Source organism: Ruditapes philippinarum, unplaced genomic scaffold (assembly GCF_026571515.1).
Source record: "Ruditapes philippinarum isolate M1 unplaced genomic scaffold, ASM2657151v2 ctg1251_1_1_1_1, whole genome shotgun sequence".
Classification (NCBI taxonomy): Eukaryota; Metazoa; Mollusca; class Bivalvia; order Venerida; family Veneridae; genus Ruditapes; species Ruditapes philippinarum.
Genome location: NW_026859643.1, coordinates 81,427 through 93,280, shown reverse-complemented (window position 1 = coordinate 93,280; position 11,854 = coordinate 81,427).

The following is an 11,854-nucleotide window of genomic DNA, read 5'->3' as shown; positions in this document are numbered from 1 at the left end:
TAATCCCTGAAATTTAGGGATTTCATGTAATCCCCAGGTAAGTAAAATTCTGCCAGGGAATACATGTAAACCCTGAAATTTTCTGTGATTTTTCACGTATTCCCTGAGTATGTTTTTTTCCCAATTTTTACACATATTCCCTAACCACAAAATTATCATGTTTTAAATGTAAAATATGATTCATTGTGCTGTCAGGTATAACTAGTTAAATGATTTCACTGTTCTGCATTGATATTTCTGTTATATGAATGAAATTATAGTAAGTATTTTAGCTTGGGTTTCCAAAGAATCGGTGCAATCCTATTTGTTTGTTTTGCCTACAAATGGGAGATTGTATTATAAACTTAGATAATAGCTGTTGGTTTGAAAAAAGTACAAACAGTGTTCACCATTCCCTAATGTTGACAAGGGGCGTGGATATCCAAGGAATTTGATCTGCTGCGTACTTTAAGAGCACGACGAAAACTACACCCTGGGTACTATGTATTGAATTTTAGATTCTAAGTATTGCAAAAGCCAATTTACGGTAACTACGTACCAAGGACGTACGAAGGAAAACGTTAACCAACAGGACACAGTATCAGTTAGGGCTGCTGCTGTTAGTGGACTTTTCGCCAAATATTTAAAATAAATTTACATATTGAAGTACAGACAATTATATAACGTTTGAATACAAGTCATGTGTTGTAATTGTAATAATTGTTATAAAAACAAAGATGCAATTTGAATAAAACTTTTGTTGTAAATAATTGAAGTGTATGAGCTGTTTACTTAAATGTATGAATTTCATGGCTAATCAACATGATCTGTATCAGCAATCGCGTCAGGGAATTTGAGTAAAAATGAAATAATATTTTAAAAACTTCATGTTATCCCTAGCGAAATCAGGGATTTCACGCATTCCCTAAAATTACCAGGGAGTACGTGAATTCCCTGACTTGGTTAGGGGTTACGTGAAATCCCTGGTTACACACATTCCCTTTAACATATATATTATTCTGTCAACTCTCTCATAACGTGACTTTAAATAAGTTTTTCACAATGTTGTATACGGTTTCTGATTCATAGTTTATTGCCTGTTTTATTTAAGCATGTATGTTGTGATACTTAGAATAAAAACCTTAAACTTCTTTGAAGAGGTATTACTTTTTTACGACAAATTTATTTTATGTTTCATTGAACTGGTACATAAATGACCCATTTGATAACAAATATATGTATATTCTGACAATATTAAGCCTTAAATCTTTCTCAAATACATACTGTTTTAATTTCGTAGATTTCAATATTTTTTTGTGATTACAATAGTTTACTCAAGGATGAGCATAGGATATTTTTAAATAAGCATCCACATTTTAAAATTCTTAAAACTATGAGATATATATGCTTAAGAAAGCGTTCCAATAATGTATATCAATTTACACTTATGGTTTGACGTCTATATAAGAAAAGCGTACACTTTTTCTCGTCTAGGTAGATACATGCATTTAACCTTTATATTTTTTATCATATCTGAACAAAAGAACTTACCGTTCCCGTTAAAACATTAGTATTGCTAATGTAGATCAGACACGGTTTCAATAACATAATTGTTCTGTTTGACATTTGAAAATAATTCACATGAAGCAATACTATCGTCAGTGACAATGACGCACTGCGCAGTGTGATTATTTATCAAAGGACTGATTAGACAAAGTGCTAATACATTTCTATGCATGAGTCTTTTTGATTATTTGTTTCGTTAGAAGTTAATTTGTATAAAATTCTATTGCTACCTGTAGATATTTAATCCCGTTCAGTGCCTTATTTTCACTAAAGATAGTATTGCTTTGAATAACTGAAGTTTAATTTGATAAATGCCTACATTATTAGTGATATAAATTTATTATCTTTACCCGCACGAAAGCGATAGATAAAACACAAAAGTACATTCTATACAATGTTGGAAATACTAGCAATTCAATTTATGTTGTTAACACCAGTGACCTTTAAGTTTATTAATTATATATAATCATAAGCGGACGTTTGCCGTTTTATTTCAAAGAAATATATTTATCACTTGCTTATCTTTTAATCTGGAAATAACCTTTCATCTTTTTTGGAAAATTTTCAAAATATGTAATGACTGGAAAGCTAAGAACGCAGATCATGATCAGATAGCTCAGATGTTCAAGCAAGTTGACCTTGGTCTTCACCGATCGCAGGGGTAATTAAAAAATGGCTAGTTGACGCCAGCAGGCTACAGGTTAATATATAACCATTTATAGTAAAATAGCATACATACGAACAATGTAGTAAAGTTTATTAAAAGAAGCTGTATATAAAGCAGTGCACTCGTGTTTCATTTAGTCCATCTTTTTATGTCAACTAAAGTAGAGTAAGTTTAGATCAGTTGTCATTATGTACAAAAGGCATTCAGACATTGTCAAAATATATAATTGTCTGTTTGTGTCATAGATGTAACAAAGGGTATATTATTAACAAATTTGGAATTTATGTTGAGTATGTAAAAATGACTGCATGGACGTAATGTTAAACAATATCATTTTATATCATTAAATAATTGACAGCTTCGATGTTTTAATAATGCTTATTATCTAAATTGTATTTAATATTTGCACTATTTTTTGTTAAAATCATGCAGATGTTAAGGGTATCTGTGAAAAGTCTTTAAATAATCTTCGTTTACGACAAAAACTTCCAAAACACGCTAAATAACACAATTTACAGAGCTGACACTTGGAAATAATTATGTATTTGCGAAAACGACACACGAACGTCTTCAGTTAGGTAGGAATATTCTTGCGTCATCAGCAAAAATAGGAGCGGTAATTACCAATCGCGAAAAGATTAGAAATCACGTTATTTAGCTCACCTGAACTGGCTCAGGGTGAACTTTTAGTTGATTGTCCGTCGTCTGTCCACATTTAGTTTGTTAACACGTCAAATCTAGGTCACAGAGCCAAAATATGGAAAAGCCTTGTTAACACTCTAGAGGCTACTGTCTTGGTCAAAATATACTGAAAATTGGTCAGAAAGGTTGATTACATGATTTCTAGTTTAAGTTTTTCAAGAATATTAATCATCTATGGTCAAGAACTAGGTCACACAGCCGAAATATAGAAAAATTATATAATATGACATTCTTCTGCTTTTTTTTTCATTGCTAACAATATTAGTTAAGAGAATCATTAAGTAGGTGAGCGATATTAGGGGCATCATGACCCGCTTGTTGTTGTTTGTTTGTTTTGTTTTGTTTGTTGTTGTTTTTGTTTTGTTTTGTTTTTTTAATCTCTTTGAATCAGAAGCCATGCATATTCTTGCCTGGAGTGAACAATGTTTAACATTTTTACACTTATCAAATTTTGTCATTTTAACGCTTTTATCTAAGCGATATTGTGTTTTGTCTACCTTTAACCTTTACACTTTTAAGATATTATCATTCTATTTTAGAAATAAATCGTTAACTACTAATATATTTATTGGTTTAGTTGTACTAATAGCTCAGTTTTATTTATATCTCACTACAGCAAAAGGCTTAAAATACATTTCTGTAACCTAATATCGGATATAAAACTAATTTCTTTAATAGAATAAAAGTATTGGAGGAAAAAATAATTCCAGTTCTGAGGAACTAACATTTAACTGTTATATCAATTATAGTTGACTAATATTAATAGACCCTGTCAGTTAATGGGGAATGTTTTAAATGAAAAACTTAATCTGCCGTTGACCTTATAAACACGTTTTCAAATTGGACGATTTTTTCTAGGTGTTTAGCATTTGCTTCATAAGAATGCATATCGCAGCAACAAAAAAACACAAAAGCAACAGAAAGATGAAATTTATATTAACAACTTACGTTCAAGTATTACATTTGCCATTTGCTTTATATTTGCCACTTATTTTTAAATTATGATATAGTCTGATTTTATTGACCTGTCAATTTTGAATACATTATAGCAGTCATTTTGATATTCGATTCCTCTTCGGCTCTGTCCGTGTAGTTACGAGAATAATATGGAGTATTTAACTAATGTTTTGAAAAGTCACACCAGCTTAATGTAATCCGCGATAGCACAAACGGTAGAGTGATTGTCTAATATCTTAGAGGTCTGTAGTTCGATCCCTACTTTTGCCATTGACTTTAGACCTTCTCTTTTTCTCATTTTTTACAATAAATTTTTGGTGCTTTCAGGATTGTCTTAACATACACGAATTCACACTGGCCATAGCTTTCGCAGAAAAGGACCGTACTCAATTGAAAAGTGCGTTACGTCAAGTTAAACTCTTAAAATATACAAATATGGTATCGGGCCCACCGCACTGCGATGCAATCGAATCCACCGGCGTCTACGACGAAAATGTTTTTGTCATTTATTTTACAAACATGCAATAATTATTTCCCAATTTTCCAAATTATGGTTAATTTGTGAAAGTATCATTCATTCGATGCGATGCCGATGTATTATGGGTCATTTTGCACACATTTGTATGTGTTTTAACCAAAATTAGGCAAAAAGTGGGATCCCCTCATCAAACTGTACAGAACTGTTTGCGTAAACGGCAATGAATTGCAACGTATCCGTGTAATAGGTTTAAAGAGTACATATGTGGGCTCCAGTCTCACTGAGTGTTTCCAGTAAAACATTAAAACATAAAACAAAATTCAGTCATATACTAACCGACAACAGCAAACGGCCATATTTTATCCACCGCTTCTGCGACGAATACTTTACCGCCGCTGCGATGGACCCACCGCTTTTGCGAAAGCTATGGCCAGTGTGGAATTAGCTTAGAAACATTGTCTCGATTTGTGTTGTGTTTTACGCCATTGAAATGACGTTTACTAATTTTAATCCGAATGAATTATTAATATTAATTCTGAAACCATGTTTTTGTTGTTTTTCTTTTCAGAAAAAAAGAGTTTAGAATTACAACAAATAATTGCTAAACACAATAAATTAAAACGAACAACATCAAAAACAATCATAGTTCCAATAATGTTGAAAGTAATTATCAATATGAAAAAAAAAACATTTGACGTACACGGTCTCGATCTTACATTACTTATGACACTTAGAAATCATTAGCCCGTGACTTACGCTATTGCGCTATATCGCTCAGTATAACGCAAATTGTATTATATCAAATCTCACTTTGTACATATCACGGAAATTACCGAAAATCTTCCGAAGATAAATATATTGTGTGCATTGACCGTGTTATGAGCATAGTAACTCTGGAACAGGACCGCATATTGCGGCGCATAAATCCGAATCCGTACCGGCTTTACATATTGTTTGTCCGACCTTTGAATATCTTTTCATATTATGCGAGCGGGTGGTCTTTAATTACCTAATCTCAATTATATAATCTGCTAATTTAAAAATCAGTCAAATTTACGGTATATTGAAAAAAAGAAAAGGAGTGACATCCGCCATTTACCGCAACGTTCGGCGTAAGTTATCCCCCTTGATATACTTGATTTTTGTTTTCATTTTTCTGGTAATGAATACCAGATGAGTGCCTTAAATATTTATCTATGGATCATGTTTTAATATTCCTTTTTTCAGTTAGGCAAAATCAGTTGGACCATGTTACTAAAGTGTCTGTTTTCTCCATGTTAACAAATCAAAACACGAATACGCCCGTTATAATGCCGCCTATACATGTCAACACGTGTAAACAATAAACCGTTAACGTTATATCTGGACGATACCTAATAGTTGACAAAAATAACAGGAACAAAATTCTGAAAAAAAAGTAATCAATTGTAGCCAAAGGGGAAAAACTCATGCCGAAAACGTTGCGGCGAATGGCGGATGTCACTTCTTGTCTTTTTTTTATAATACCGTAAAATTTGACCAGTTTTAAAAGAGACAGATTGGGTTCAATTGATAATATATTTTTTGAGTCCATACACTCGGATAATACTAAAAGATATTTAGATGTAGCAGAAACGTTTTTAAAAACCGTTACACGATCGAAAATATGCGCCGCAATCTGCGGTCCCGTTCTCGAGTTCCTATGGTTATGAGTATGGAATTGACAGGTTAAAAAAACCCAAACAAAAAACCTTTTGATTAATACAAATTGAGTCGAAATTTTTTATCTTTTTTTTGGTTTAATGTTTTTGGGGGGTGACAATTTTATCCAGACTTTTTTTTAATTATCAACTTCACAAAAAAAACTACACTTAAATCGAAATCGAACCAAAAAACCCCCCACACTTATAGAAACCAGATAATGAGGGAATATTTAACATCAAATTTTTTATGCTTTTTATTTTTTTTTTAAACCTTTATTTAGAAATACTCAGCTAGTATAGCTTCGTTTTGATTTTTCATTTTATATAATTTTTTAAATAAAAAAAATGTTTTTTTGACTGGAAATATTAAAATAAAAAAGTACATTAAATATAAAAAAAAAACCAAAAGAACAAGAACAAAAATTTTTAATTTTTAAAATAATTATAAATAAATTAAATTTGGTCTTAGTTTGTTGGTAGTTATAATATTCAATAAATTCAATAAATTAGATACAACTACCATTTCAAATCTTTAACATATTAAACATAAAGTAAGTATTATCATCGCCATCTCATGTTCAGTGTTTTGTTTTTTTTTTTTTTTTTTTTTTTTTTTTTTTTTTTTTTTGTTGTTGTTTTATAAACTTCAATAAATCGTTGTTTATGAGTTGATGATTTTTTTTTTTTTTTTTTTTGTGAAAAATGAAATTTTGTTTTTCCACTCCTGATAATACTGTTTTCGAAGTCCTCTAGATGATAATTTGTATATTCAATAAAAACGATAATACACTAGTGTAAAAATTACGCAAACTTATCAAAATCATAATTACGTTAGCTTTACGGTAAAGAGAACCTCAATGACCATAGAAAACTACATGTGATTTGAGCACGCATCAACATTATTGTTATAATGGCGACATATTATCAAATCTAAACACTGATCTTACATAAAGTAAATTCAACGCATTTCAGCTAAAATGATAATTTCACTGGTGGAATTCCTAGCCTTTTATTCAATGCTGTTGTTATATTAACACTTATCAAACCAAAATTTTCTCACCAAGAAAAGGTAAATAAAACATCAGAAACAACTGTGGTTCTCAATAGGTGAAAATGTACATTTTTCATCGTTTCAGTTGTGACGTCACAAAAGTTTATGAATAATTGATAACGCCAAACTGACATGTTGCCATAAATGAAATGATAGATACATGTATATGTCAGATATAACTTTAAGTAATTCACATAAAGTGCTCATAAATTATTAATATGATGTTTTAATATTGTTTCCTAAAAAAAGATTAAAACTATATCATTTTATTAACATTTAAAAAAATAATAATCGTGAAATAATGCTTTTTTCTAAAACTAAATTAAAAACTATAGAAATATAACATTTTTATAAACAACTAACATTAACCAATAGTTATTTTATTTAATTGCTTATATGTTCACTAAAAACACCATTAGAAAATAGAAACTAACCTGTTACTTCTACTTCTAAGTGGTCTTACAATAACTAGGCATATGATTTTGAAACATTGTATATATTTAAAAACGTTCAGGGAAATCTTATTTAACTTGAAATGAAAAAAAAAACGAGTTCAGTTAAGGAGCTATTTTTTCATTCGACAACAATTCTGCTAAATTTTAAAAAAAAGGATACGATAGATATTTATTAAAAAAAAGAATGTTAAATGTTAATATATTTTTTGGTAGGAAGTGTCAGATAAGCCACGATCGGTCAAAGCAAAGACTTTTCGGTAAATTAAATCATAAAACTAACTAACAAAAAAGATTAACTATAAAAAATATTTAATTAACATTTTTAAACGTGAAAAATACAAACCCTTATAACAAATTTAATTTATAATTGTACATTTTGGTTTTTTTAACCAAGTTAAATGGGGTTAAAGACTAATGGGAAGTTCCATTTATAGAATAATTCCATTCTTTTATTTAATTGGAATTCAGGACATATATTAATTTATTAATAAGAATATGATAGCAAGTAAATGGAGCTTATACTCGTATATATCTATTAATTATCGAAATTTCTTTAAAACTGGTTTTGTGTAAAATTATTTTTTTCGTGAACTTTTCCACACTTGTGTCCTCCTGCAATTAATTTTAATTTCAGACAAGCTTTATTACTTTTGCCATATTTCACAAAAAAACGAAAAAATAACCTTTTTATTTAATTTCATTATCAAAGAAAATGGTAACGAATCCCCTTGCTTGCTACCAACCGCACTTGTACAGCGCGCAGTAATTTATGCGTAAGCACGCGCTGTTTGGCGCTACATTGTGACGTCATATAAACAACTCTTTAAACGTCTGTACAGCGTTAATTACTGAATTAAAGATATTGGTGTTCGGATTAATTTTCTTAGTTAGACCATTTTCTATCATGCTAGATAGTTTTCAAAACAATATTCAAGAAAAAGTTGTTTTGTATTTATCAGATTTTTCAAACAAAACGGCGAAAGAAGTATAAATATGAGTTTTGACTCCGCCCACTTTCATATTTATATTTCATATTTATTTTTAAAAAATATGAAATATATTTGACTGATATAGCACCATATTTCATGTGTAAAATTAAATAAGTATACATATATATTATATTATATTATATTACGATTATCAAATTATACAATACTGTCTTAAGATATGTGTACACAATTGAAATTAAAAGAAATAATTATACGTATAAAATATTAAAATATATATTTTTTCTGCATTTCCCAGAAACTTATTATATATAACTCATAGACAGTGTTTTTTATTATGATTATTATTATTATTCTCGGTGACTTTTTTTCCGGCACTGTTATATATCATAAAAAAGTGCTGGAACAAAAAATATTACACTAAAAAAACCTGACATAAACTAACTTTTCTCATTTAAATATAATGCCGACTGTTTATTTTGTTTGGTTTTGGTTTATAAACATCAATAAAATAAAGCTCTTTTTCATTAGTACATGTATTAAAAATTTATAAAACGCAAAAGACGGCAAATTTGAGGGGTACTTTGAAAACAAAAACATCTAAATTGTACTTTTAAGGGAATTTACTTATCAAACTTTTTACAAAACCAACATTCGTTTTATTAGAAAACATACATGTATCTGGCATCGAGCATTCCCCGACAAAATCATAGTTACTTATAAATATTTTTTTATTACGGCACCACCCAAAAATTGAATGAACTGTTCACCATCAATATTCGGCCGTACACATACATGGGAAATTTTCCGCATGTTTTCCTAAACATAGAAAAACCCTACTAGAGGCCCTAGGTACCGAAATTCTATCCATTATTTTGTAGAAGCGGAATAGTCCCGTACATAAAACTAACCCATTATAATTATACAATTTATTATATATCGGACCTATTTTTCATTTACAATTGTTGAACAGACCATTTATCTAAGAGATAAATAGATGTAATTCAGGAAATAGAGCGTAGACCTAAACGCGGGTATCTATTAACCGGTACCGTACCCCCAACGCATTGCTGTATGCATGAATTTTTACGCATCAAGCCCTAAAATTAACAAGATAATAAACAAGTTTTCATCACATTGCCTACTTATTTGTAAACAGTATTGGAAACCCCGTTTGCGCATGCGCGCATGGACGGAATCCCCAGAGAAAAAGGTCACGTTTGACGACGCACAGGTGAAAATGATTTTAAAATGAGACTTTTTATATGTACTGTCGAACTGACACACTTAGATTTTTGTCTCATTTATGTATCTGCTTGATTTGAAATGAATTTTTGAAGAATGCAAGTGAAAATCAAGCGTTTAAATGAAAAATACGGGTACTGCTTCTGTACGGGAACTGCTCGCATGCCAGTAATGTTTCGATTGACGGAACATTGAAAATATTCCGTTTCAGATGTTACTTTGTTTAATGTGTTACTGCTATAATATCTTAAGTTGTGGTGTAGTTTTATGACCTGTTATTATTATTATTATTATAATTGTTGTTGTTGTTGTTGTTGTTTATTTAAATTGCAGCATACTGTCATTTGTTGTTTTTTAGCTTCATGTTTTTTAAGAAAAGGGTGGTCAGGCCCTCTTGTCAGCTTTGGTGTTGGCGAAGGCTTACCTTTTTCGTTTAGGTCAATTTTAAGAAAAACTAGTACAGCTATTCAAACTTTAAATACATGTATATTAATATACGATGACACCATTTCTAAATAGGCAGATAATCCTCAAATTAATTTTGCAAAGCTTTGTCCCTTTTTCAACTTTCAATTTTTGCCCTTGTTTATCTTTCTGTCAAGGTCCTTTTCTCAAAATTAAAAAGGTTATTTATATCAAATTTAGCGGGTTATCTTATGATTTATGTCTGTTTACTTATGCCCCTTTCCTAATATTAAAATTCTTAGTTAACCTTTTTGTCCAGGTACATATCAAACACTTTCAAAAATATTTAATTTCTACTTGGATTACTTTTTACTATCAAATTTAAAATATATATTAAAGGGCAAACAATCCTGAAATCGCTTCATTACTTCACTTTTTATTTGAAATATTTGTCTTTTCTTAAAAAGCTGTTGTAGGTTTTCACTTCAAACTTAAAAAATTTGTTGACTACTAAGTAAAGGTAATTCTGTTAAGCACTTGGCAAAATATGGCCCCTTTTTATGTTGTATTTATTAACTATCCAGCACTGAGGAAAAAAGAGCGTGCTGTCTGCTGTCAGGTCTTGCTAACTGATGCAATTGACCAGATTTGCAATTTTCTATCAAAATGCCACACGATTTAAAAGTCTACATTGCCTCTGAAATGCTTTTATTTTTTTTCTACAAAGCTTTGTAATTTTGATGTAGTTTTTATTATTCAAGACGTTACTCATTGGCAAATTACCTGAACCATTTTTATCATCTGTTGCTTTTTGGCAATAATTACTGTTATAATGATTTAGTATTTGGTATGGAAGTCAAAATACTACTTTGTTTACATTTTGCTAGTTTAATGACATATTCTTTTACATTTATAGCTACTTTATTAAGTCGACGAGCAGTTACAATCTCTTAAACAATTATAAAACTCATGTTTGCCCTTTCTAAAGAGGTAAATAATTATTTGTTTCTGGGGCATAATGTGCATTTAAGTGAAAATGAATGGCACATTTGATATACGTAACTTGATTTCCGTTTTATGCCCGCTCAAAACAGTAATGGCTGACTAAAGCTTTTGGTGGCTAAATGTTTTTAATCAACCTGCATGTATCACAAATGTATTACATCATCATCACCATCAGCACCAGCATCATCATTACAAACACCATCACTAGGCTGATGCCGTCATCATCATCATCATCATCATCATAACAAATATCATCACCATATGTAGCTATCAACAACATCCAAAATATTTTGGAAATGCTAAGTAAGACAGGGATAACAATTTCTCATTAAACTCTGTTAGTTGTTTTATCTTCATAGTACCAACAAATCAATTATATATTTTAATAAATCCACAAGATCACTTCATCTGTGTAGTATATAATAAGCTTTGGCTCAATGAAGGGAACACTAAATTATTCTAATGACAATAAGATATTATAGAATCTGCTGATCCGGTAACTTCACCGGCAATGTTAAACTCTTCACATTGTGACCAAAACCCATTTGCAATACAAAATGAAATAATACACAAGATAATTGTAGAAGAATATGCAAGGAAAGAAGGTGATCTATTCAATGTTTTACCATACGCTAATATTTACTGATATTATAACCATAATTAACCATACCATAATGTTTCTATGTTACAACAGATGCATCTTGTGGATCATTTT